The sequence below is a fragment of the Tenrec ecaudatus genome (genome assembly GCF_050624435.1).
Source record: "Tenrec ecaudatus isolate mTenEca1 chromosome 1 unlocalized genomic scaffold, mTenEca1.hap1 SUPER_1_unloc_13, whole genome shotgun sequence".
Classification (NCBI taxonomy): domain Eukaryota; kingdom Metazoa; phylum Chordata; class Mammalia; order Afrosoricida; family Tenrecidae; genus Tenrec; species Tenrec ecaudatus.
Genome location: NW_027457553.1, coordinates 2185779 through 2211547, shown reverse-complemented (window position 1 = coordinate 2211547; position 25769 = coordinate 2185779). Strand labels below are relative to the sequence as shown.

At 57.2% G+C, this 25769-nt stretch overlaps 1 pseudogene; it reads right to left on the bottom strand.

Moving 5' to 3' along the window:
• Positions 1 to 17890: 17890 nt before the first annotated feature.
• Positions 17891 to 21207, bottom strand: LOC142435739 (large ribosomal subunit protein uL3 pseudogene; annotated as a pseudogene).
• Between the last annotated feature and the right edge of the window lie 4562 nt (positions 21208 to 25769).

Sequence of the window (25769 nt, the reverse complement as noted above, 5' to 3'; positions counted from 1 at the left end):
TGGGAGGCCAGTGAAAGGGTGTGCTGACACACGCTCCGTGGCCCCAGTGCACCTGGCAGGGCTTCAGCACAGAGCCCGGGGTGGATTGGGATGGAGTCCTGGGGTCCTTTGTTTCTCTGCCCTCGGAGAACCTGGAGCGCGCAGGGCTTGGCGCCCATGGGCTGCCTGGCCTGGTAACCTCCCACCTGCCCCAGCACAGAGGTGGCTTCCAGAACTGCCCCCTGACCAGGGGTGGGATGCACAGGGAGGAGCGAGTGAGCAAGCAGGAGCTTAGTCCTAGCAGGCCGCTCCCTCCATGCCCTTCTGTATGCCCACCCAGAGCTTTGTAAGCGAGGGCATGGGCTGGGGCAGACAGGTGGCAAGATGGGAGCCTGCTGGTTCCAGGAGAGGGAAGCGGAGAGCACAGCGATCCTGCCTCTGGGTCTCCGGCCTGTTGCTGGGTCACCTCTCCATGCCTCCGCCTCCCCGTGAGGCAGCGTAGTAGTCGGCTGAGTTAATGTATGGATAGCCCTTGGGACAGACCTGTCATGGGCATTGTGTAAGTTCCTATGGACGTGCCCTGTCTCTTCTAGACTCGGGGTTCTGGGTGGCCTTGGCCCTGTTGGTGCAGGGTGAGCCCTCACAGGTGCCCCAACCTCCCTTCCCTCGCCTGCGGCCTTTGGTCATGTCATCCCACAGCAAGCTTGTCCCCTCCCCACTGCTCTGCAGGCCAAGTTGCCCGGGACCTGCCTGCACACCATTCATGTGCTGCAGGCCCACAGCCTGCCTGCCAGGGATGTGGGTTAGTTGACCGAGAGAGGAGAAGGGAACTGAGGTTGCAATTGGAGCAGGGCAGGGACAGTGGGAGGTGGCAGGAGGGCTGGGCCTGCGAGGTCCTGGGAGGAGGGCCTGCAAAGAGTGACGGGCAAGGGCTGGTGATGGAGGGTGGGGCTTGGTGCGTCCCCAGGGATCCCTCTGGTGGTGAACTCTGCATGGCTTGGGGGAGAATTGGCCCTCATTTCTTCTCCTCCAAGTGACCCACCCTGACTTCTGTGTGACCCTGTGGCGGCCCACGGCCTGCAACCACCGGCTCCAGACGCGCACTGTCAACAACTACAGAAACCCTGTCTGGAACCAGAGCTTCCACTTCCGGGTGCACAGCCAGATCAAGGTGGGCCTGCCTAAGCCCGGCCTTGCGTACCCCCAGTGTCACCCCCACCCCACCCCCCACCCCATGGCCCTGTCCCGCTGCTCCCCTTCCAGAACATGGTGGAGCTGAAAGTCTTTGACCAGGACCTGCTGACCAGCGACGAAGCCATGCTGTCAGTGCTGTTTGACGTGGGCACTCTGCTGCCTGGGGAGTTCTGGCGCCAGAGCTTCTTGCTGAGCCTGCAGGCAAGACTCCACATGGGCGGCCACCCTCGGTACCACCAACGGGATGCTGCTTAAATGCCCCACTTCAAAGAACTTGTTTACAGACAATGAGGTCAGGTTTCCCTGGTGCCCGAGGCCCTTGTCAACCAGGACCTGCTTCCCGAGGAGCGGCCCCCTCCTCGGGGCCACATTATGGACAGCAGCCCTCCCCGCATTGGCACCCCTGGCTGGCATCTGGGTTGGAATCTGCACATACCCACACTGACACACACACTCACACTCACATTCCAACCCACACGCAGCCTCACACACATACACAGGTACACTCACACGCAAGCACACGCACTCAACCACAGCCACACTCACACATGCACAGCCATGTGGATACACATGCACACGGAATCACATGTGCACACAACCACTCACATGCATGCCCACATACATGCACACGTCTTACCTTTATAACTTGCTTTTTCAGGGTGGGGAGCGGTTTGACGTTGAATTCCGCCTGCGGAGTGTGTGAGTTGGGGGTTGCGGGGGTCAGGGGAGTTGGGGGTTGCTAGGTAGGGAGAGGGACTCTGGGTCAAATCTGTCCCTTCTGGAAGGAGAGAGCCTCGTGCGCTCAGGGCTGGTGTCCTTCCCCGGGGACCCTCTGTGGTTGGAAGGACTGCCTAGGCTTCCTTGGGGGCAAGAACCTGACCCCCGCTCATGGTTTTTCCCAGGACAGACTGTGCGGAGCAGCTCACCAGCAACGGTGTCCTAGTGGTGAGTCAGATCATTGTAGTGATTGATTCAGGATCATAGTAGTGATTCGGGATCATAGTGGTGACTTGGGATGGTAATGGTGACTTAGGATCATGGTACTAATTCGGGATCATAGTACTGATTCGGGATCATAGTAGTGCTGTGTGATCATAGTAGTGATTTGGGATCATAGTAGTGATTTGGGATCATAGTAGTGCTTTGGGGTCATAGTAGTGCTTTGTGATCATAGTAGTGCTTTGTGATCATAGTAGTGATTTGGGATCATAGTAGTGCTTTGTGATCATAGTAGTGCTTTGGGATCATAGTAGTGATTTGTGATCATAGTAGTGCTTTATGATCATAGTAGTGCTTTGTGATCATAGTAGTGCTTTGTGATCATAGTAGTGATTTGGGATCATAGTAGTGATTTGGGATCACAGTAGTGATTTGGGATCATAGTAGTGCTTTGTGATCATATTAGTGCTTTGGGATCATAGTAGTGCTTTATGATCATAGTAGTGATTTGGGATCATAGTAGTGATTTGGGATCACAGTAGTGATTTGGGATCATAGTAGTGCTTTGGGATTGTAGTGGTGAGTGACACACCCTCCCTCAGGCCATCTGCTCACCTGCCCTCCTGGCTGCAAGTCTGTCTGGACCAGGAAAGAGCAAAGTGGGAGGGGCTATGATTTCCAGAGGACATGGGACTGAGGAGCAGGAACCGCGGGCTGCAGGGGAATGGGTAGTGGTGAGGTATCCTTGCGTGGGAGGGGCGGCATATGAATCTTCTCTTCCCAACACAGGCCCGTGAGCTTTCCCGCTTGCATGTGCGGCTGGAGGAGGCCAGGGACCAGAAGGGTGAGTCTCCCAGGTCACCAGGACAGCCCTGGCCCTCAGCCTATGTCTTCCCCCTTCCTCAGCTGCCCATCCTGGAAGAAGCTGCCAGCCACCTTTAGCCTCCGAAGGATAGGGGCTGGGGGTGAAACTGCCCGGGCTTACCAAGACCTGGTCTTTTCCCATGACCCTGCTCCGAGGGGGCTGGGCTGGGGGTAACTCCTCCCAGCCTCTGCCAGCCACAGGGGCGGGAGACACCTCACGGGCAGGGAACCCCCTCCCACCCCTACCTCGGTTCCTTTCTCCAGAGTCAAAGGGAAAAGTTCAGCTTGTGGTCCCCGGGTCCTACGAGGGATCTCAGGAGGCCACCGTAGGCAGCGACTCCTTCCGTTTCCACTTCCCCACCTGCTGGGAGCAGGAGCTGAGTATCCACCTGCAGGTAGGGTGCTCCCCCACTGACCCCCTGGAATTCAGGCCCACAGGGCCGGGTGGTACCCTGCTCTGAGACTCGGGTAAGTGTACAGTTTTGGTCCCCTTGCAGAATGCCCCCCAGGAGCAACTGAAGGTGCCACTCAGAGCCCTGCCATCAGACCAGCTCGTGAGGCTGGTCTTCCCTACGTCCCAGGTATTCTTCACTCAGAGGAAGAGACCTTGATGTGGGTGTGGGACAGGGCCTCAGGCCAGTGCGGGGGTGGGGGCAGGGGGTGACTCCTTCTCTCCCTTTTCTTTTGGGCCAAGCCCCTGGGCTGGGCTGTGGGGGTGCATCCCTGTGGAGATGACTGGGGCATCCCAGGGCCGAAGTTGGGGTGGAGGTGCCAGCCTTTCTGAGTGGTGTTTTGCTGGTTTGCAGGAGCCTCTGATGAAGGTGGAGCTGAGAAAAGAAGACAGGTGAGAGGCTGGGCTGGGGGAGAGCAGCCGGGGGAGGGAGGGCGCTACGTGCAGCTGGGTGGCCTGGAGGACCGGGAGCAAGCGGGTGGCTGCAGCAGGGAGCTCCCAGTCTTGGGAAGGTGCTCAGAGCAGAGAGGGTCCTTCCTCAGCCTTGTAGCCTGCGTGTGGCCTCACTGGGTGGGAGAGAGGTGGGGGCTGAGGAGAGTAACACGCCTGGTTTGAGGAGCACAAAGACCAGAAGGAAGCAACCTTTTGGGTAGAAGCAACGTGGCTGGGCCTTCAAGAACTTTTGCTGGCCCTCAGTGTCTAGGAGCATAAGCAGCCCCAACTTAAAGTCCTTTGTTCCTTCTCAGCCCCTGTGCCCCCTTCCCAGTGTAGCCCTGGTCCAGCGTTGCAGGGGAGGGAGAAGCTGAGACTCAGGGCCACCTTTGGCCACAGGAACACCCTCATCTGCCAGCTGGTCTTGCTGTCATGCCGGGCGTGTTGGTGTGGCTCTGGGCCCACCATCCCCACCTCACTCTCCAAGCTTCAGCACGCAGGCTGAAGGGAGAGAAGAGATGGACGTGGATCTTGCAGGGAGATGGGGCCAGTGTCCTCTTTTCTGACGAGGATGAGCACTGCCTCACTGTCCGTCCATCCCCCCACCCCACCCCCAGACCATGGGAGCAGGCCGTGCGCCTGGACTTCGAGCTGTGTGCTAAGGAGCAGGCCTTCCTGAGCAGGAGGAAGCAGGTGGTGGCCAAGGCCCTGCAGCAGGCCCTGCAGCTGGAGGGAGACCTGGAGGAGGACGAGGTCTGTCAGGCTTCGCAGGAGTGTGGGGGTCTCAGGCCGAATGTTGAGCTGAGTGGGCCTCCACACTTCCATTGCCCGACCAGGGTTGGTTGTAAGGCAGACTTGTGTTTGCCTCTCGTCTGCCCACCTACCCCCCTTGTACTTCCCGGAGCTTTCTTGATGTTATCTTGGGCCCGATGCGGCTGAGCACTGTCAGAACCACGGGCCCCACCAGGGGTAGCTACCCTTCTCTGGGCGTTGGCCCTTGGCCTGGAGCTGATTTTAAGACTGGGCCTCTCAGACAACTCGGTGGACATCTGGCCAGGCCTTTCTGCTGGTTGGGCTGGCTCCTAAAGAAATGAGCTCCTTGCAAGGGGAGAGGGATGCTGATTTGGGGGTTTTGAGGTGAGCCTGCGTCTTTTAAAAAGTGACCGCCGTACTCCCCAGGCTGGGGATGGGGAGATAAGGCCTGTGGCCTGTACGCTCCCTGGAGTTTTCAAAACCCGAAAGGACCCACCCTGCTGAAGGAGGTTATCCTGACATGACTCTCCTCAGCTGCTCTGACTCAGACCCGCTCCATGGGTCCCCACCAGACTCTGACCTACGCTAACTTGGTGGTGGGGCCAGGGGCAGGGGACTGAGTGGCCACTTGACTTGCTGTGTTCTCCTCCTGTGGTTTTTACTGCCCGGCGCACCCTGACCTCCCCTCCACCAACTGGAAGTCCCCGTAGGGCCTCCCTTGAACCCAGCTGTACTCTGCCTTTCCAGGTCCCAGTGGTGGCAATCATGGCTACTGGTGGAGGGGTCCGGGCAATGACTTCCCTCAACACTAAGGGGCACGGCCTGTCCACCTTTGAATTTGGAGGCAGGTCGAGGCAGCTGGTTGAGGCCCCGGGCAGCCAGGGGTGGGGGAAGGGGTGGTTGGAATGGTGTGGGGAGGCAGTTTTTCATGCCCTTCTCCTTACACTCTGGTCCGGGACCCGAGTGAATCCAGACACCCATGACCCCAGAGTCACTTGGACTGGAGGGGAGTCGCCCCGTCCTTTGTGGCTGCCCTGCGTGGGTTCGGGTGGGCAGGAGGGTGGTGGCCAACAGCGGTCCCTTCCCACCGCAGAGTGGTGTGATTTCTCCCCCTACGAGCTCGGTTTCTCCAAGTAAGGTGCCTTCATCCCCTCCGAGCTCTTCGGCTCCGAGTTCTTCATGGGGCGGCTGATGAAGAGGATGCCTGAGTCCCGCATCTGCTTCCTGGAAGGTGAGGGCGTCTTGGAGAGAGAATGGGGGAGGGGAGGATGTTTCTGGGGGAGCCCCATCACTGAGGCGGGCAGCAGGGAAGGGTCAGGCTGTGACAGGAATGGTGGCTCTCGTCCCCTTGTGTCTGCGCTCCCAGGCATCTGGACCAACCTATATGCAGCCAGCCTCCAAGACAGCTTATACTGGTCCTTGGAGCCCAGTCCGTTCTGGGATCGCTAGGCTCAGACCCTGACCAGCTTGGGTAGGTGCCCAGGCTCCGGGGCTGGTGCTGGGGGTGGGCATGTGACTCCCAGCTCTGTGTGTGTGTGGTGGTGGGGGCACTGGTCTCAGCTCTTTCCCTCTACGGGGTCACTGCACTCAGACTGGGCTAGCACCCACGACCCACTCCCTGGCTGTGCAGACAAGGAGCAGGTCCCAGTGCTGAAGATGGAAGTGCCACCCATACTGGCTGGGAGGATCAGGGAGTTGTTCTCTGGCCTTCTGACGTGGCGCCGCTTGCCCAGGCCACCCACAACTTTCTGCGTGGTCTCCAGTTCCACAAAGACTATTTCCAGCACCCTCACTTCTCCTCCTGGAAAGGTAGCTTCTCCCACCGGGGTCCAGCCCCCTGATGTCTTCCCAGAGCTGTGGGCCTTGGCTCCAGGCCCCTCACCTCACCCCTTGGCTCCAGGCCTTCCATGTGTGGCCCCACGGGATGTGGGGAGTAGAGTTTCCTGCCTTCTCCTTCAGCTGGGGCTGGAGGTTGCCTCAGGGCTGGGGCCAGGTGGGTGGGGCCTGAGGGCGGAGTCTTTTTCCAGGAGCAGCCAGTGACTGCCACTGACCAGGGGAGCAAGCGTGGTGTCCTCAGCACCCGTGCTCAAGGCTGCCCACCCACCCCGCTCACCTCTCCAGACACCAAACTGGATGATCTCCCTAACCAGCTGACCCCTGGGGAGCCCCGCCTGTGCCTGCTGGACATGGGCTACTTTGTCAACACCAGCTGCCTGCCCCTCCTGCAGCCCACCCGGGACGTGGACCTCATCCTGTCGCTGGACTACAAATTAAATGCCGCCTTTCAGGTGGGGGAGCTGATGAGTGGCACCCGAGGATGCTAGGGTGGCTTCATAGTGTGTCCTTTGCTGGCTTCCTCCCAACCCTATGAGACAGGGACCCACATGCTATGGGCTGAGCTGTCCAGAGAAACAAAAGCAGCAACACTCCTCTGTGTAGAAAGAAAGAGCTTTAGATCAATAAGTCATTTTAGATCAGCAAGGCATCCCAGCCCAGTGTGATTCAAGACCATGCTAGTCAGAACCTTCCTCAGCCTCTGTGTAGCTGCAGGCAGAGAATGCCCAGGCTGGCGTGAACACGGCCAAGTCGGCGGCTCTCCAGGCTGGTGGCCCCATGGGGCCGTCCCTGGAGACAGAATCCCAGCGAGGAGGAAGAGGCTCATAGCATCTCCCCTTCCTTCCAAGGAGGGATCACCAGGCTTCCACCTGAGTGACCTGTGGGACTCCACCCCTGCACTTTCACGCAGGTCCAAGTGGACATAATATCTAACCACCACACCATGTCAAAACAACCAAACCAGGATCCCCACCATGGAGTCCATGCTGACTCACCGGGTCCCCCTTGGTGTGTTTCCGAGATCAAACTGCTTACGGGAGTAAAAATGCCCACGGAGCAGTTTGTCACAGGAAATCAGCCTCTAACAACCAATGGGTCAGTAGACACAATTGTACGGCGATAAAATAGTAAAGGTCTAGTAAAGTCATAGAGGCTAGGAGAGATAGGGGAGCGAGAGTACAATAAAGGAGTCAGGCACGTTTTATGATAGCATGCTCACCTCAGCTCCTCTTGATGGACCACGTGGAATTGGGGGAAGAGAGAGCATCTGTATTATCTTGGGGTAGTTACAGGTAGCCTTAAGACATGCATATTCAGTAGTTACATACGCCACAAGGTGGGTGGGATCGACAGTAACGCTGAGCTCACAAGTGAGGAAGCCTAACAGCTGCATTGGGGGAAGATGAGAGGGGGGCTGGGCGACAGCAGGAAGAGAGAGCCAGAGGATGTCTGCCTCTGTAGGGAGATCAGACCAGCCATGTGCTCACTTGAAGGCAGCATGGCTGTTAAGGGAGAGTCTGTGGCTACCAACGTGGAGGCAAAAGTTCAGGAACGTGGTGCTCGGCCCTCTCTCCATGGAGCAGCGGGTGGTTTCCCAGTGCTGACCCTGCAGAACCTCGCCCAGCACATAACTGCTTCACCACCAGCGCTCCCTGTGAAAAGAACTGGGGTTTCATTCACGCTCCATCAGGGGGCTTTCTCCGCAATGGGGAGAGGATGTGATGGTGAATCTGGTTGGCTGCACCTGCACCCCGGCTTGTTGCAGGCCGTCGACACGCCAGCGTTTAGTTTCTGTGTTAATTTAGTGAGAGGTGTGTGCCCTTCATGGCTGGCCTCAGCGATGGCTACAGTCCGTTTGGTGGAGCTCTGAGGGGCTGCGGCATGGCTGTCCACTCCGACTGATGCTTGGCCCTATGTGACGTCAGTTTCCAGGACCAATGGAGCCCAAGGCTAGCCCTCTCCTGCCCTCTGTGCCCCTGCAGTAGCTGCAGCTGGTGGGCCGCATGTGCCAAGAGCAGGGCATCCCATTCCCGCCCATCTCTCCCAGCCTTGATGAGGAGCGCCAGCCTCGGGAGTGCCACAAGTTCTCTGATCCCGGCCGGCCTGAGGCCCCAGTCATTCTGCACTTCCCCCTGGTCAACTACTCCTTCCGGGACCACTCAGCCCCTGGTGAGCCAGCTTGCCACCACCCCCTTCCTGGTGTCCCAGCCTCCCCGACCCAGCAGACCCGCCCTCCACCCCAGCACCCTGCCCCTCCATGCCCACGATGTGCTCTCTGCACAGGGGTCCCTAGGACACCCGAGGAGCAGGAGGCCGGCCGGGTGAACCTGTCTCCATCTGATTCCCCCTACCACTACTAGAAAGTGACCTATAGCCAAGAGGACTTGGACAAGCTTCTGGGCCTGGCCCACTACAACATCTGCAACAACCAGGAGCCGCTGCCGGCTGCCCTGCGCGAGGCCCTGCAGAAGAGGAGGCAGCGTTGACAGCCCGCCCCGAGTGACGCCATGCCTCAGCCTCAGAGAGCCATCCCCCAGTGTTCTGGGGCCTCGGAGGGCCTGGTTGGCCCCAGCAGCACCCTTCCTAGCCTTGGGTGTATGCCCTGGTACCCCAGATGGGGCAGGAGCTGCCAGCACCTCACAGAGGGCCATCTGCACTGTGAACTGAAGCTGTGACTATGGGCTTGCCACAGCTCAGCAGCTGCTCTGGTCCTGGGCCCTGGGCCCCTGGAGCAGGGCACAGTGGGCCTCTTCTCCAAGCACCGGGAGAGGTGGGGTGCAGAGGTGCTGTGGCAGCCGGGGTGCAAATGGGGTGGGGTTGGGGTTCGAGGTGGCTGGGCCCGGTGTAGAGTGCTGGCACTGGGGGGAGGGTCCCAGGCTCCCCCGCCCTGCTGCTCTGAATGCTGTATGCAGGGACTCGGGGGCTGCACACATTACAGGACTCGTCCCACCAACGGTCTGAGGATGTCATTGCTGCTACGAATGGGGAGACCTTTGGTACCACCATCAAAGACCAGTTTAGGAAACAAGACAAGGACACATCTCCCTGGCCCCGCAAAGAGTTGCCAGCCTCTTGGTGCTGTGCCACCCTTTCCCAGCCGGATGCCCCGTAAGAGGTGTCTGCTTCGGGCACCCATGCCCCACCCTCCCAGCCAGTAGCTGCCCTCTTTGCCGGGTGGGGGTCAGAGCACCTTGAGGAAGAGCCTAGGAAGGTGTGACCTCGGAAGGGCTGCCTCTTACCAGGAGCTGCCCATTCCCAGGGTGCTGCGTGGTGGCCTGGCTAGACTGTGGCGAGCCTGCATGGGCAGTCTGTGGCTGGTTCCATGTGGTGACCTGGATGGAGCATGTCCTCACCTACAGCCCCAGGGTCACTTCTGGGCCCACCCACTCACCTACAGCCCCAGGGTAACTTCTGGCCCCACCCACCCCTGTGGAGGAGCAGCGAGGCCCAGTGAATGAATGTTGGGTCCCTGGGTCACACCTGCCCCACCACCACCTCCCTGACAATACCCCACGTTCCTCTAGCATTGGTAACCACGTGGATTCTCATGACACTCCCCTTCCCCCTTCCCCCCAATGCATGGCTGAGTGACTCCCAGGTTGGGCACAGAGTGAGAGTCAGGGCAGGAGTGACTGCTCAGTACCCCTGTGTCCAGGATGAGGCTTCACCCCAGCCATTCATCCCTTTCATGAACTGGACCCCATGGGAGAGTGCGTGGAGGTGGGCAATTACAGCAGAGATGGTGCCCCAGGATGTCTCCACTGGTGGAGGGTGGTGGGCTCAGGGGTGCTGCACATTCTGGGGGGTGGGAGTAGGGGGGAACATGGGCTCCTGCTTGCACATGTGAGAGAGAGAGAGAGAGAGAGAGAGAGAGAGAGAGAGAGAGAGAGAGAGAGAGAGAGAGAAGAGAGAGAGAGAGAGCCTTGCCCTGCCCTGCCTTCTCTGCCTCCACCTTCTGACCCCTGACTAGATTCTCTTCTCCCCTTGGAGGGCGACAGGGCCTGTGCCTTGGGAGAGCTGCAGGGGACTGTGACAGCAAGGGACGGGGAGGCAGCAGGCTGCCCATGAGCCGAGGTTGTTTTGGAGAGGGAAGAGGAGAAGGCAGGCCAAAGGGCACAGTTGCAGGAGGCCAAGTCCAGGCAAGCTTGCTGGGACTATGCCAAGAGAGGCTGCCCTAACCCCGTGCTGCTCCAATAGGCAAGGCGTTCCGAGAGGGCCTGCTCTTCTCCGCAGACCAGCCAGCAGCAGGAAGCTGAAGGATCGCACGGGTCTGCAGATGTGTGTGTGTGCCCATGGACGCACACCACACAGACACACACACATGGATGGACATACCACAGGCATGTATACCATAAACACACCTGGATGAACACACACCACACCGATGGACACGCATCTACCAAAAACACGTGAACATCTATCACAGGTGCGCCCGCACACACACATGCACACATGGAAAGGCATGAGTACAGAGGGCTGAGCCCGTGGGTGGGGCAGCCTTCAAGTCTGGGGAAGGGAGTGACATGGTCCAGAAGCTTCCCGGGGACCATGGGTTGCCCTGGCGGGAGGGGTGAGGCTTTTCTTTGTCCCAGGGCAGTGAGTGTCTGGTGTGGGAGGTGCAGAGCAGATGGGGACCCTGCTCCAGGAGCCCCGAGTGGGCAATGCGGGCGTGTCCACATCCAGTCACACCACCACTGTCCTGAGAGGTGAACTGGCTTTCTGTGTGCCCACATTGGGGGCCTGGGCCACGTGTTCCAGGGAGCAACTTGTGCAGCCTGGAGCTTGGGACCGCTTACTTAAGCTGAGAGGCCCTGTCGGACGACCTTCAGCAAAGCTCAGCCTTTGAGTAGTGGGCTTCTGGCTTCAGGGCACGGTGAGGGCAGCTGCTGGTTCTGGCCCAGCTGCAAGCAGCCTGGCTGTACCTGGCCTTTCTGGGGACTCCAGATAGCACTGGGGAAACTGGGTGCACCGAGAGGCTGGGTTACTTGCTAGAGACCACAGCTAATTAGCAGTGGAGTTGAGACCCGATATGGCCCTCACCATAAAAAGGAAGTGTTTTCTGCCCTGGTGACCCTTGGCCTTCCCTGAGGTCAAGGGTGACCATAGCAGCCACATGAAGAGTGTCAGAAGCAGGGCACAGTGACTGCCTCAACCTCCCCACTCTCCCCCCGCCGGGGCTCTTCCAGTCTTGGCCTAGTGCCTCTATTGCTGGGGAGCAGGCTGGAGAGTCCCCCACCCCCGCAGGGCCCACAACCTTCCTAGCAGTGCCAGCGGATCTGAGAAGGCACAGCCTGGAAATGTGTGGCCAGGCTCCCTGGAAATGGTCCCATTGAAGATCTGGGGAGCAGACCGATTGTTTTCCTTTGATTGTGTTACAGACACCTTACAGGAGAGAAGGACATTTATAGATCACTGTCTACAGTTTCTGACCTTCAAAGCACTCAAATCATTGCCATCGAGTCGATTTCTATCATGGAGGCCCTGTAGGACAGCACACGACGGCCCCTGCGGCTCTCTGAGGCTGTCACTACGGGAGCAGACAGCCGAGCCGCGTCTTTCTGATGGGTTTCAGACCACTGACCTTGCCACGAGCAGAAGCCCGGGGCATGCCTTTTTCTGACCTTGGGTTTGACTAATATATATATATATATATATATATATATATATATATATATATATATATATATATATATAATGCACATATATATATATGAATTTTCATATAGAGGGTTTTTGTTTTAAGTGAAAACATGCAGAGCATTTTAACAATTTCTACACATTTTGTTTGCAGCCCTCATAATATAACACAGCACTCTTCTTGCCTCCTCCCTGGCCCCTCCCTCCCTCCTGAACTTTGAGGGCAAATGCTCCCCTTTTCTCTGGGAAGCAAGTGCCTCACAGGTGCCATGCGTTCACTTTATCAGCTCGACTGTTGCTTGGGCAGGGGTGATTCCCGGAGCTGGGCTCTGTTTTGGATTTGAAGGGCCCTGGTTCGGGGCTCCAGCAGTCCCTGTCAAACTTGTAATGCCCTCTCTTCATGAAGTCGACTTCCATTGGCTTTCAAGCTGTGCGCAAGTTGCCAGTTTGAGCTCAACCAGAGCAGTTTGAGGCGGTGGCTGTCCACCATCTAACTCTCCTGGTCTCCAGGACAAGTATGGAGGGCTGTGGTGTTGGTGGTCCATTAGTCCTGTGGACTGCTTTGCTTCAGTTTTTGATTTTCTTCACTCGTCTGCTCCAGATGGGGAGAGAGGGGATCCTAGTTGCTAGAGGTGGCTTTGCAATGGAGACAAACATTTTATACTAAAGTGAGATTCTTAGGTGACATTTGTGTGACTGCAGAACCCCTGCTCATCTTCCTCCGTGCTCACCCTAGCTGACCACCTTCCTGCCTCAGAGGATGGGGCACTCCCTCTGCCCATCCACCCTCAGGTCCTCACTTTCAGTCCCACAGGATCCTGTGGTATCAACCCCCCCCATCAGCCCCGCCCCTAGCCTACACAAGGATTACAAACCCTCGCTCCACTCAGATTCTCTGTAGCTAGTGTCACCTCCCCTGTGTTCCTCAGAGTGTGCTCTGTACCCATGAGATTATTGATTGGTTTCCACCCATAGTGACCCTCTGTGTCCCACAGGGCTTGCTCTGGGGGCAGCTCTCAGAGGGGGAAACCAGGAGGAGGAGGGGAGGGAGCAGTTGGGCAGAAGAAGCTGTGATGGACCCCACAGAGCCAGACTGCCCACGGAGGACAGGACCCTGCGGCTGTTTCCTCGAGGGGGTGCCGCTCAGGGCGGATCAATGCTCTGGGGACTCCACCGCAGGTTGAGGCCCCTCGACCCCTCCTCAGTCCCGCCCTCCACACCCTCACCTACATCTGGAGCTGGGTGAGCTTCTCCTCCTGGGCCGCCAGCTACCTTTCCAAGACCTTGTGCCAGGCATGTGGCCCTATAAGGGGTGGATCCCTGCTCACCCCACAGTCAGGGTCTAGCAGGAGGTCCTCTCAGGAGGCCAGCCAGACCTCAGCCTGACCCAGCATTCCCTGAAGCTCCTCCTGGTCCTGGCTCACCAGGCAGTGCTCCTGGTGAAGGGCCCAGGTCGTCCGGAGCTCCTGCAGCTGCCTGTTCAGCTCCCGGAGACGCTGTGACCTGGGGGGCAGAGGGCTGTTGGGAGGGGCGCAGGGTGTCACCTGGGTGGGGCAGGACTGGGTTACCGTGGAGCAGGGAGAAGCAGGAAAGGGGGCTCTGGCCACGCACCACCCTGGCCCTAGCCCTCAGCGCGCACATCTCTGGGGCTATGACGTGGCTGGTGTCCAGCAGCTGCTACCCCGCCGGTCGCACTGCCTGGGCTCTCAGGCAAAGCTCCTGCCCCAGTGTCTCCTTGGCCCCAGCTGGCCCTTCTGAGGATATAGACTAGTGCCTGCTTCTCTTGAGCCCGAGTGCTGGGTGGGGGACAGGGCATGGGAACAGGTCTTAGGGCCAGGAGGGTAGAACAGGGAGGAGGCAGGGAAGAGCTGGGTGCCCCGACCCTCATGGGACAGAGCGAGCCCCCATCCAGGTGGGGTGGCACATACAGCAGTTCCTGGCAGTGCCTGAGGAAAGCATGGCCATGGGCTGCCCACTCCAGCTGCTGGCCCTGCTCCCAGGCCTTCATGTTCAGGTGGCCCAGGCCTCCTGCACCTCAGCCAGCTGCCCGGCCAGGCCCTCCTGGACCGCAGGGTGTACCTGAATGGCCTCCATCCCCATCTGAACCACCACCTCGTCCACAGCCACCAGCTCCCTCTGCAGCTGGCAAAGAGCAGGCTGAATGCTTCTCCACCCAGGACTCTGCAGGCCATCCTGGCTGTACCCCAGCCTAGGTCAAGCCCAGGCTCGTCACCCCCCATCGCAGAGGGGGCAGGGGCAGGCTGCAGTACTGCCTGAGGTCAGCTGGGGGCGAGGGCTCCTCATCCATCCATTGCCTACAAAGAGGGGTTCACGCGGAGGGGGGGGGAGGGACTGGGGCCCTCCCTGCAAGAGGCGGTGCTGGCGCTGCAGGACCTCCACAGACGCCAGGTCGTGGCCAAGGACAGCACCCTCCACCAGGACCACCTTCTGCATGTGGCCCCACAGCTCGAGCGCCGCCTTGTGGAAGTCGAGGGCACAGCGGGAAGGAGGGCCAGCAACTTTCTCCCTGAGAACAGGGCCACCTCCTTTTGAGCAAAGACTGTGGCTTGGGGATTTGTGGGGCGTTAACACGGAGGGAAATAGGACGAAGACTCTATTCCCTAACTTATAACAGTGAGAATCTGGAAAGCTGGTGTTCCACAGTAGGAAAGCCTCTACTTTGGTAAGTTAGAGGTAAAGTCCAAGTACATTATCCTACTTTAAAAATAATTCTCACAGATTCTCCGTTAACAGCTAGGCTGCCTTAACGTGAGCACATGGCTGATTGTATCTTTGTGTAGAAGCAGATATGATCCTTTTGCCCTCTCTTCCCACCGTGACACCCAGCCCCCTTTGTAGCTTCCCCCAATGCAGGTATTAGCTTTCCTCACCTTGGTGAGCTCAAGTACAGGGGCCTTACGATAGATATCACCCACCTTGTGACCCATGTCACTACTGAAGAGGTGTGTCTCCAGGCTCCCTATACACGTCCCAAGATAGCAAAGGTTCCACTTCTCCCAGTTCCACGTGTTCCATCAAGAGGAGCTGAAGTGAGAATGCCTAATAAAACATGTCTGACTCTGTATTGTATTCTCTCGCCCCTGTCTTTCCTGTCCTCTGTGACTTTACCGTGACCTTTACCTATTATCATCGCTGTACATTCGCGCCTTCTGGCCCTTTGGTGGTTAGAAGATGGTTTCCTCTGATCACAGCAGGTTCCTGATGAGGCCCGGGGGCCACAGGCAGGGCCCGAGGGAGGAAAGGGTCTGGACACGCATGTTGGGTGGAAGGCAAAAATATGGGGAGCCCTGAGCACATGAGGACGGCGGCTCAGGGAGCGAGTGGGCTGCCTGTCAGGGGGTCTGCCTGTAGCACCTCCAACAGTCAGTGAGGAGAGGGCTGGCCCCGGGGCCACCCGGCCCCAGGATTTCGGATGCAGGACCTGTCAGGTGCTCAGTGCACTGAGACACCAGATCCCGAGAAAGGAGGGTGTGGGGAGGGGAGGCAGCGAGCTCTAAGAGTGCCGGTCAGCAAGAAGACCAGCAGGGCCTGTGCCCCCAACGAAACTGCGGCCCGTGCTCAGGGAGCATTGGGAGAGTCCACTTAGTGCTCCTGCCACAAGGGGTGACCTGCGCTGAAGGACTCCAAACTGGGGGCAGGAAGGAGCGTGGTTGGACGGGGAAGGCTGATTGATGCTGGTAGCTGGAGTCAGCCATGCCCCTTCATACACACATGCACACACGAGAATACACACAGAAGTACGCATGCACACACCCACATGCCCACCCCTACACATGAGCACACACACACACACGCACACACATCTGGGGTAGGCCCCTGCGTCCCGAGCCCCTTGGCTGTCGCTGGCCTGTCCCTCTAGGCACCCACCTCTGTGCGGGCTTTCATTGCCTTGTCCAGCCTCACCCATGTGGCCTCAACCCAGCTCCTGTGGACTTGACTCTGGGCCATGGAGCTGGGGGAGGCGAGTTCCAGGGCACCTGCCAGCTCCCTCAGAGCCTGCACCCTGGCAGCCCCACACTCTGCCCTTTCTCCCGGAATACCTTGAACTTCTGTTCCAGCATCTGCAAAGGTGGGGCTGGAGAGGGTCAATGTGGATAGGGTTCAGGCAGCTCCTAAAACTCATGAAAGGGCCAGCTGGCCCCAACAGCTCCCACATCCCTCAGCCCTGGTTCTAGAACTCCACAGGGCATCTCCTGCCCCCTCAGCCCACCCAGCATCTACCCTACCCTCCGTTCCTCCATCCACTTTCCCGGTACGACTCACTTCCACACCCTCAAGGTCCTGCCCACAGTCCTGGGAGTCGGCAGTGGCCACCTTGCTGTACAGCCAGGCGTGGAGGAGCAGGGCTTCTCCCTCCAGTTGGCACTACCCCTGGGCCTCCGCTGCCCATAGTCGTACTGTGTGGACCTCCCTCACCGCCCACAGCTGGACAGCACTGTGGGGCTGCATCAGGAAAGTCACAGGGGATTGCTGCCCTCTCCTCTCTGGCTGCCCACCCCCTGCTCTCTAGGTTTCCCACCCCCTGCCAACCTGTCTGAGTTCTGAAAATCCTCCAGGTGCCCGCAGAACCCTTTCAGCTCGCTCTGGGTGGCCTCCAACCATGGCATCAGGGTGCACGAGGCCCGTGTTCATGCCGTCCAGGGAACAGCCCTGCTCTGCCAGCCAGGATTCTGCCTCCAGGAGCTGGGGTGACAGCCGGGCGGGCCATGGCCTCCAACCTGGGTTTGCAGCTTTGAGAAGGAGTGCACCGGCCCACCTGGCTGCTCTTTAGAAGCCCGCCCCCTGTTTCTTTTTTATTTCCCACAGTTTACTCTGAAGGCAGTCTTGGTTCTCAGGAAGCAAGACAGCTCCTTCCCCGAGGTCCCCTGCAGCCCTGTGGCCTTTTCTTTTCCCTTTCCCACGAAGTTCTCCCGTGTCACAAGAACACGGTGGTTCCGGACAGACGGTTGTCCAGAGTGGCTTATCTGTTTCCCCACTGGACCTGGGTGTGCTGCCTCCTCCCCGCGGGGTTGGCAGGAGAGCTTTAAAAGGTGCTTCTGCCTAGGCCCCACCCCTGTAGATCCAGATTTTGTCTGGATTGGAGGCTGCATGTCCATATCTTTTCAAAGTTCCAGGACATTCGAATGCAATAACCGACTGAGAAGAGCCACCGGCTTAGAAGACACCCCCACACCCACTGCCATTGGGTCCATTCTGCCTCAGTAGGAAAGCAAAGCTAAAGGACCCAGTGGGTCTCATCTCTGGACACGTGTGGAAGAGAGGCCTTGGAACAAGAGAGCGCTTAGAGGAGTTGCTAGGCACATCGAGAGTCTGGGTCCCCCATAGGAATCCCCTTGAGCCCTGGACACCGGGCAGACCCCCACTTTTCGTGCCCCTCACCTCTATCTATCTGCAGCTGCTGGGCCTCCTGAGCCTGCTGTAGCCTCAGCCTCCTTTGCTCTGCCTCTGCGCACAGGCAGCGCATAGCGCTCTCCAGCTGCTGCAACTCAGCTGCCACCTCTTGGGTGGCAAAGTGCCAGCCTGCAGCTTGTGCCCTGTGTCCTCCACCTTCCTGGCCAGGACCGGCTGTGCAGCTCTTGCTCCAAGTTCTGTGGAGTACGCAAGGTCTCCAGGGCTTCTATGTGAACAGGCCATTACTTGGGAGACTCCCATGAAGCCTTATGGGGCCCCATAGACATGGACCCTGTCTCCATTGTCAGCAAAGAGCCCAGGATGTCCCAAAGCCGGCTGAGGCAGAAGCTCCTCCTTGGGCCCCACATTGTGTCTTCTCATAGTCTCCAGTGGTCACTCAGGGCCCTGTGCTTGCTCCCTGCTGGGGCAGACACCCTCCCCTCTGATCCTGGAGTGGGCTGGCACCTGGTGCTGCTGCTGCAGGTGCTGCACCTCGCTCAGACTCTGGCCGTTGTCCTGGGCTGTGGCCAGGGCCAGTTTTTCCTGCACCCAAGCCAGTTCCTCATCAGTGTCCCTAAAGAACTGGGAAAGGAGGCTCCGGGCCTCAGGTCTCCCGCAGGCTCTCTAGCTTGCTGTCAGTGCGGGGGGTGGGGGTGAGGGATGGGGGTGGGGGGGTCAGGGTGTGGTGGTGGTGCAGGGTTGACAGTCTTAAGGTGAGCTCCTCATGCTGGTCACAGGAGCGCTGGGAGTGGGTGTGCTGGGGACAGGAGTGGGATTCCTGCAGGGAAGGAGGAGGGGGCAAAGGCAGATCTACTTCTGAAGCAGCAGCAGGGCAGGATCCTCCACGTTGAGGCTGAGCCCTTCAGGAATGAAGGCCCAGGCCCGGGCCAGCAGGCTCCGTGCCCTTTGAGCATGCTCAGCCACTGCTGCCTCCACGTCTGCCTGTGCCCCCAGGAGCTCATCCACCCCAGGACGGTCCTATCCACTGCCAGGGACTCACAGCTCCTCCTCCACAGGATGCAGCCAGCTCTCCATCTCCCAGATGCTCCCCCGTACGCAGGGCCTGGGGCAGGACGTGGGGTGAGCAGTGGGCACTGGGCAACCTGGGGTCCCATCCAACCTGGCCCAGGGCGTGCACAGTCCTACCTTGCAGGCCTCCTGGAGCGTGGCCTCTTTCCTCCTACAGTTGGTCCTCAGCTCGCCCCAGAGCTGCTGCAGTTCCTGTAGCCTCGCCTGGAAGGTCTCTGAGGCCCAGTGGCCCCCCTGCAGGCCGCACTGTCCCTCCTGCAGCCACAGTGGGCACACAGACCTCCTCCAGCCACCAGCCTTGTGGCTGTAGGTTCTGGGCACTAGCTTGTAAGCTTCGTGCCCCCCTCTATGTAATGGGCACAAAAAGGGATTATTTTGTTTCAAGGAGAGAAACCATATACAGTCCTGAGTGGGGTCCATCTTTTGTAGATGGGAATAGAGACACTTAAAAAAGAAGGGAAAAAAAAGGATTGACCCCCAGTCCCTTCACCGGCAGGGACAAATGCTCTGGTCTCACTGTGTCCCCTAAAAACCTCATGTCAAAACGCTTTCTTTTATATTATGGACATCACTGCATTATAGTTACGACAGCCAAAGGTGGAAGCCACCTTTGAGACCGTGGACAGATGGATGGACCAAGTCAGTGAGTTCGAGTTCTAGAATGGAGTGGTGTCCTTTCATTAAAATAGGGGGATAAATGTCAGGTGACAAATGAACCTTGGAAAGACATGCTGGGAAAGAAATAAATAAAATTCCCAACTCACTGCCATCCAGTCAATTCTGTCTCATGGTGACCCTAAAGGGCAGAGTGGAACTGCACCCATGGGGTCCGGGGATGGTAACTCTTTTACAGACATAGAAAGCTTCATCTTTCTCACAAGTCGCAGCTGGTGGACTTGAACTGCCGGTCTTGCAGATCACAGTCCAATTTGTAACCACTACGCCAGCAGGGCTGCTGGTAATGACATCAGCCAGACACAAAAGAACAGGTGTCAGACCGAGTCAAGTAGAGAAAGGGTGAGCACAGGCAAAGGCACAGAGGCAGGCAGATCGGAGATATAAGTGTTCACTATGGCACCCTTGGGCGGGTTAGTGCCCTGTGACCCCGCGACCCATTTATTTATTTTTATTTTTACTTTTTCTTTCCTCGCCTCTTTTTATCTATCTACCATGTGTATCCCTGAATTTGGTCTGGTCCCTGCCATATTACCTGGTCCTCACCCCAGGAATGTTCATACAGTAGCTTTTCCCCTATGTCCCTTTTGCATTTTTTTTAAAGCTTACCTCCGTGGACTCAATGTGTACTTGTCCTTTTGTGCTTGGTTTACTTCGCTTAGCATGCTTTCCTGCAGTTCTTCCCATGCCGTGATGTGCTTCAAACTTTCATCACTACTTTTTAGCGATGCGTAGTACTCCATTGTATGTATGTACCACAGTTTTTTTCCCCCCACTGAAAAAGAAGTCTTTATTCTGATCCCACCAACTGTACCATCTGTTATGCGCCTCCCCCTTGGCAATCCGGTCTTTCTTGAGTGGTCCCATGAAAGCTTTTTTCTCTTCCACGGTCTGGAAACGGCCATGGCCCAACTTGGAGGTGGTGTCGATGAACTTGAGGTCGATCTTCTCCAGGGCACGGTGCTTGGTCTGCACCAGCAGGGACTTGTGCAGAGTCAGCACTCGCTTCTTGGTGCCCACCATGCAGCCCTTGAGCATGAAAAAGTCATTGATCACTTCCCCGTAGTGGACAAAGTCGCCCAGGGGGTGGATGCTCTTGTCAGAGAGATCGTAGTCGGTGGAGGCGTTGTTTGATAAGCTTGCCATCCTTGACGAGGTAGCCCTGGCCAATCTTATAGATCTTCTTTTTGATCTCTGTGCAGTGGTGGTAGCCTTTCTGCACAGTGCGGGCCATCGAGAAGGCCACACGGGCGGGATGTCAGGCCCCGATACAAGCCACCTTGTGCAACCCTCGGTGGGTCTTTCGGGGCATCTTCTTGGTGTGCCAACGACTGGTGACCCCTTTGTAGCATTTGCCCTTGGTCACCCCCGTGACGTCGATCATTTCATCCTGCCTGAACACCTGGTTCACTGGCACCAGCTTCTCTCGGGCCAAGTCCAGCTTCTCAGCCATGGAGCGAGCCCCCGTTCACCTGCATCTCCGTCAGGTGGAGCAGGCGCGTCTGGGTGTGGGCGATGGCGCGCATGACCGGGCAGGACTTCTTCATGCTGCTAAAGTCTTTCTCAAGCTGCTTCTTACCCTCGTCATCCTGCCACTTCTTGCAGTACTTGGTGAAAGCCTTCTTCTTCGACTTGTGCCAGTTCTTGTAGAACCGTCGCTTGCACTCGTCGTCACTGATGTGTTCCGCAAAGACCGTCTTGAAGGTCCGGAGGCCGCGAGGTGTCTCCACAAAGCCCACGATGCCCACCACCACCATGGGAGGGGTCTCCTTGATGGTCATTGCCTCCACCACTTCCTTCTTGTTTACCTTGGAGCCTGGCCTGTCGACCTCGCGCACAATGTGGGTCATGCCGGCCTTGTAGCCCAGGAAGGCCGTCAGGTGGACCGGCTTGGAGGCGTCATCCTTGGGGAAGCTCTTCACCTTCCCGCCGTGCCTGCTGCTGCGCTTCCGAGGCAGGAAGCCCAGAGACCCATGCTGGGGCGCCGAGAACTTCCGGTGTGACATTACATCGTTGATCCCCACTGGTAGATGTACTCCAGCTCTTTAATCCAATTGTCAGGTGATGTTAATTTGGGTTGTTTCCAATTCCTTGCAATTGTGAACTGTGCCACAATGAACATTGGAGCACAGATGTCTGATCTTGGTTTGTTTCTTGCCCAGTAAGTGTGCGGGGGTTGTTGGGTCATATGGTAACTCTATTTCCATCTGTTTTGGATATCGCCAGTAGACCTCTTTCTTACACACATATGAGTCTCCCTGGATTTATTTCACGGATGATGTGTCTGGGTCATTGTGTGGTCGTGGTCTCTTTTAAGACTTGATCGATGTTTTCTTTACATTGTTTGTCCTGAAGGTCTCTTTTGTACCCTAAAACAAGGATTCAAGGAGATGCATGGGACTTGATTGCTGAAGGGGGGCAGGAGTGAAGAAATGGACCCAAAGGGTGTCCATACCACTTCTGGGCTCTGCTCTGGAGCTGTTGCCAGCTGTCCATAAACTGTTGGCACCTGTGGCCGAGGCTGCGGGCTGACCCCAGGCTTCTCTGGCAGAGGAGGGCTGTCTTCTGCTCCGGGATATGGGGGATGTATGGAGGCTGAGGAAGGGGATCAGGTTGTGCTCAAGAGGCCCCTGGCATGGGAGTATACTGGCTCAGCTCTTCCTCTGCAGGGTCCCACAGAAGAGGTCCCCTGGCCTGGCCCCGATGCTAGACCCAGTGGCATACTGCCCCTGAACTTGGAGGAGGCCCATCTCCTGTTCCAAGGCCTCGTGTCTGTACAGCAGCCTCTCCATGCTCTCCAGAGCCTTCCCAAGGTCCAGGACTCTAGCAAGGGCACCCTGTGGAGGACGGGCACATTACAGGCTTGGCCTCTGCCCTTCTGCCCAGGGTTCTCTTCGATCCTTTCTTCCTGGCTGATTAGTGTCTACACAGTGACACTGCGGGTGTTGGGGACAAGGCTGCTGGATGGAAAACCAGTACCTAGCAGGGGTCCCAGGTCTTCCTGTCAATTCCTTTCCTGCCTCCCTTCCATGGGGTCTCTGTCTCATAGGCCAGGTGTTTCTGAAACCGCATCAGCTTCTCTTTGTGGTCCCCAAGAGGGACAGGCTATTCCAGCTGCTGGTCCCACCCCTGGATCCAGTCGCCGTCCTGTGTGATGGTGGGGACATGAGTGCCCTGATGTTCATACTGTCTTGGCCCCAAGCGGTGACCCCGTCTACCCTTCGGGCTCTGCCAAGGAGTGAAATGCTGACCAGGTTCAGGGACAGCACAATAATTTTTCTTTCACCCAAGATGACAGGGCCCAGGCCCATCAACCTTCAGATCTAGGAAGTGGCTGGGCAGGAGCCATGGGTGGGTTCTCATGTGGAGGGTGTCCCTCACCCACCCCTGGGGCCCTGTCTACTCTACCCATCAGAATGACGGGTCTGAGAATCAAGGGCCCTGGACTCCAGTCCTAGTTTTCCCCTGGAAAAGCCATTAAACTCTCCACATCCCGTTCCACCGCAGGCCGCCCCTTGGCCCCTAGTGGGGCTGAAGGTCACTTGTAAAGGTAAAATGGGGTTCAGGTGGGGTGCCCTCTGACCTGGCTAGCAGCCCTGAGAAAGCCGGCAGTAATCAGAGAGGTGTGAAGCTGTGTTGCTGACCTTATCCCAAGACTTCCACTCAAGCCGGCCGCTCTCATATCGTGCCCAGCAGGCCCTGAACCCAGGGGCCTGGCAGCACCCTGGCCTGCTCTCTCAGCGCAGCCTCCTGCATAGTGGGAGGTGGGAAGTGGGAAGTGGACCCAGCCCTGAGTACCGAGTGTACCCCTGCTGGGGCTGGCTCACAGCCCATAGCCCTCACTATAAGTCTCTAACCCTCACTAACAGCTCTGCAGTAGAGGGTTGGCCAGGCTCCTGGGCAGAAGCAAGCAGGGGCCATGTGATATGGGCAGATCCAAATGCCCTCTGTGGTCCCCAGAGTGTGGCCTAACCCATCCCCATGCGCTTCTGGGTGCATGGGCACCTCGGCTTGGTCACCAGCCCTGGATTGGAGCCTATGGCACCTTGGTAATCCCTCACCAACCAGCACAGGTTCAGTGTGCATACTGACCTCACCCGTGTGCCCCCAATAGTCTGGATACCCCGACCTTATCTGGGTCACGCCCATGACCGTCCCGGCCGTCACCTCCCTGTCCTGTGTGCTTAGCAAATCTGGAAGGTGCCATGCTTCTGGATCAGCCGCTCCACCTCTTCCACAGAGCCCTCCAGGGCACTGGCTTCCTGGGAGACCTGGGGCAGCCATGGAGGTGACACAGAGGTGGGGGGGGGAATCGGGGGCACAGATGGTGGTTCAAAGGGAACCCTAGACAGCAACATCTGCCAGAACCTTGGTTTACAGCCTGGGCTCTCTGGGGGTGCATCAAGGGGCCTGCGGCTGGGGGTGGGGAGGTAGGTGCTGAGGAGGAGGGGAAGGAACCTGAGGAAGAATAGCTCTCCAACCAGGGGGCCGTTAGGAACATCCCAACTTCTGACGAGGTGGGGAGGAGCCCCATCAATTTCCAACCAAACCGCGTAGGGCTTGGCTGACCGGGGCCAGGTGTGGGGAGGAGATGGCCCTGAGTGACCTGAGGCTCAGGTGTACCCTTGACCACTTGGGAAGACACACTATCTAGCTCCGTATCAGAATAGCAGCCAGTGATCCAGGAAGCAAGGGAGATTGGGGTGGTACTACAGGAGGACTGGAGGTCCTGGGGTCAGTGGGTCTGTGTGTGGTGAGGGGAGCTGCCTCCTGGGCTTGCAGATCTTGTCCAGATGCCACACTGTCTGAGGAAGAGCAGCTTGTGGTGCATGGCCTGCCGTCTCCCTTGCATCCGTTCCCAGGCCTGAAAGACCTGCTCCCAAGCATCCTGCATGGCGCATAGCCTTTCCTGGACCTGGGCATGGGCATGGAAACAACCGAAGGTGGTGCTGAGGGAAGCTCCAGAGAAAAGGTGCCTGACTGTCCCACCCAAGGGGAGGGTATTGTTTTTGTTTCCACAGGGAAAGAGGGACCAGATATAAAGCCAGTGCCAGATGAATGCAGTGTGCCCGCACAGAGTGGGGAGCCAGTGGAGGGGCCTGAGTGCTGGGCTCCCATACCAGCTATGTGGACAACTGCCCCTGCCCCCAGAAGAATTTACTTCAGAGGACAGCACTGAAGCAGCATCTAGGAGAGAGGGGCATGTTTGATCATAGTATATGGGAGCAAAGAAGGGGGAGGAAGAGAGAGTGGAGCACATCCTGGCCCATCAGGCCTGGAGGACGATATCCCGGCTCTGAACAGCCAATGGACAGAGTGGACAATGTGGCTGATCCCACCACGAAACACACCGTCCATTGATGACCCAGGGCCCTAAGGGGGACAACACTGGAGACTCAGGGTTAGAACTGGCCCAGAATGATCCTATGACACTGAGGCAAACCACTAAAATTGTGTGGCAGAGCAACCGTGGGAGCAGAGCAGGGAGCCCCTGAGGTAGTACAAAGGACAGACTCTGGGGCCAAAGCATGGTACCCCATTGGACCTGACTGAAGGACACGCCTAGAGATTAAAAATCAGACCTTCATCTATGTATAGGTTTTTCTTTCTTTAAATTTTTTTTCTTTTATTTTATTCTTAAAAAAGCATTTTATGAGGGACTCATACAACTCTTATCACAATCCATACTTACATCAGTTGTATAAAGCACATCTGTACATTCTTTGCCCTCATCATTTTCAAAGCATTTGCCTTCCAAAATTAATTTATTCTTCTATGGGTAATTGGTTTCCTTTTTGTTGTCATTGCTGTGTTCTCACTCATTGCCTAACTTGCAATGACTTGATTTTTGGTGCATATTATTATCACTACAGACCTATCTAGATACGATAGACTGCATGAATAGTTTGGAGGAGAAAACAAGGGGACCAATAGTTCCGCGGGAATAGGGGAGTGGGAGAGAAGGGGGCAAAGGGGTAGTGTTGAACAACCCAGGGACAGGGGAGCAATAAGTTATCCAAAATCAGTAGCAAGGAGGGTGTGAGTGGTCTGGTAGGGATTCAGCAAGGGCAAGGTAACCGAGAGAAATTACTGAAACCCAAATGAAGGCTGAGCATGATAGTGGAACAAGAGGAAAGTAAAAGGAAATAGAGGAGAGAACTAGGTGACAAAGGGTATTTATAGAGGTTCAAATACTAATGTACATATGTAAATATATTTATATGAGTGTAGGGAAACAGATCTGTGTGCATATATTTATAGGTTTAATACTAAGGCAGCAGATGGACATTAGGCCTCCACTCAAGCACTTACTCAATGCAAGAGTACGTTGTTCTATTAAATTGGCATTCCAGGATTCACACCTTCCCGACACGATTGCTGAAGAAAAATGTGTGCATAAGCAAATGTGGTGAAGAAAGCTGATGGTGCCTGGCTGTCAAAAGATATAGCATCTGGGATCTTTAAGGCTCAAAGATAAACAAGTGGCCACCTAGTTCAGAAGCAACAAAGCCCACATGGAAGAAACACACCAACCTGTGTGACCACGAGCTGTCGAAGGGATCATGAG